Here is a 2,273-nt window from a genome sequence, read left to right on the forward strand (position 1 = left end):
TTAAGCAACTATCATTCATAACCTCAAGTTACAGGCCTGGAGCAGTCAAGAAAAATCATTTTAAAGAAGTTTTGCTTTTAACCCAACAAATGTGCCTAGTACTCAGATATCAACTGATAATATTATGTATCCTTCTACTGTACTAATTCACATCATAAATAAAGATAATGCTAACATAAAAAATATTACTTAACATGTAAAAAAGACTACTGAATATCTTTACATACAATTCCAATGTCATAGTTATGCAAACTTAAATTAGTAATGTTTCCACTGAACCAATATGAAAAAGCCATTATTATAACTGTATTACTAGTGTTTACAGAAAATGAGCATTTATGCATCTATGTTTTACTACAAAATTAACCTAATAACTAGAAAAAAACCCACTTCTTCCCAGAGTTATGATGTGCTGATTAACCTCTGATAGTATTACAAAAGGAATTTTTTAATAATATTTTTTTTTTTTTTTTTTACTTTTTGCATTGGGCTGAAGTCACAGTGAGTATTAGTAAAGAGATCATGTGTGTAACATTTACTATCCAAATGTTAGTAGTGAAATGTCTATAAGGTGTGTTAAAAAATAAAAACTAACTAGCATTAAAGCTCTTAAAAGGGCAACAATACCAACTGGGGATTAGCTGTTAGAAAAGATGCTGCTAAGAATCAAGCATGTTAAAGACTTCCTTTTAATACATACTATTTTTTATAGTGCATTTATAATGAAATGGATTGAATTCACATACATTTCTGTTTTTGGAACTGAATGGACTAAAGGAGAAAGAACCTTTGCACCCTTTAACTCTTAGTCCAATCCTGAAAGCGAAATAATCACTTGCAATCTTCCACATGGTGTTGTTAGGAATGGACTGAGCAGTCAGAAGAAAATTATGGTTGAAGTAATGTTGCTAGTTTCCATCAAACTTCACAGATCCACTGGTCACAACAAGAACTGTGGTCTGGGATGGAGTAGCTTGCTCATGAACTGGTTGGCAATCTAACATATTGATCTGGAACTCGCTAGAAGGCAACATTTCAAAAAAATTGCCAGGACATCCAACTTAGTGACAACATTTCCATTCCATATTAAAGTGGCCTTATCCAAATACAGCCTGGTTAGTACCCTTATTTTGTTCATTGTCTCATAGTAAATATCGACACATTCCTCAGCAGCTCTACAGGCCTGATTTACAATAAGCTTTAAAATCCACAGACAAGACAGGAGAAGCCCAAAGTAGCGTGATCCGGCAGCGGTGGCGTCACTACTTCCTCATGTGTCCGCGACCCTCGACTTTGGGATGATCATGTATTTAGGAAGAGGGAAAAACTCACCAAACGCACAGAATTCTCTACCCGCCCGTTCTCTTCCGGAAGTCGCTTGGTCTGTTTTTCAACTACAAACATCATCTTGCAGCACTAGCGTAAATGATATTCAAGTCACCAACCTTAACTCTGCCAACTGACATCAGCACCGAAATGGACAATCTACAAATACTTAAATTTTCAGCGTATTTTAATTCCTTGTTAAAAATTTGCTCACAGGCAAATAGTAGTTAATGGTTTGGTAGATAATGACAGGAAAAATGGATCCCCAAATGGGGGATGAAAATCTGTATTCTTTTTTACTTCTTTAAAATTATAGAAGCAGATAGATTCAAAACAAAATTTAAAATATAAAAATACAGCAGTAGCAGAAAATGTATACATCTTGTAAGCTTGGGTTTGTATAAACTTCCCAAACTGTATCTAAGCCCAGAAGATGCAAATACAATAATTTGCATAAATGAAACTAGGTATTCGAAGACCTAACCACACATGAAGAAGATGGTTTCACTTTATCCAAATTAATAAGAATACATACAGAGTAAAAATTAAGATAAAATACTTTCAAATCAAATAATAAAACCAGAAATCTCATAAAATGATTCAAACATTTGTTTTTAAATCCATAATTCCCATTTGCCTATTAATTCTGAGAAAATTGAATTCACTAACAGTTTGAAAATTTCAACTAAAACAAACAAACAAAAAATACTGGATCTTGATGGGCATTAGAATGGATGGGGTAAGTGAAATGTTGACACATTGCTGATAGAAATATAAGTGTGTGAAAAAATATTGAAAATTTATGTAAACTGGGAGATGAAATAGCATAGTCATTCTTGGATTAGGAAATGGAGAAGTAATTTGTGGTGAGAGCTAGAAGGGGCAATGCAATAGCTAATTACAAAGTTACTGTTAATTTCTATAACTTTCCCTTACCCATTTGAGTT

General features: G+C 33.3%; 1 pseudogene; it reads right to left on the reverse strand.

Moving 5' to 3' along the window:
* Positions 1-798: 798 nt before the first annotated feature.
* LOC102816724 lies at positions 799-1,407 on the reverse strand (annotated as a pseudogene).
* Between the last annotated feature and the right edge of the window lie 866 nt (positions 1,408-2,273).

Source organism: Chrysochloris asiatica, unplaced genomic scaffold (assembly GCF_000296735.1).
Source record: "Chrysochloris asiatica unplaced genomic scaffold, ChrAsi1.0 scaffold00523, whole genome shotgun sequence".
Lineage (NCBI taxonomy): Eukaryota > Metazoa > Chordata > Mammalia > Afrosoricida > Chrysochloridae > Chrysochloris > Chrysochloris asiatica.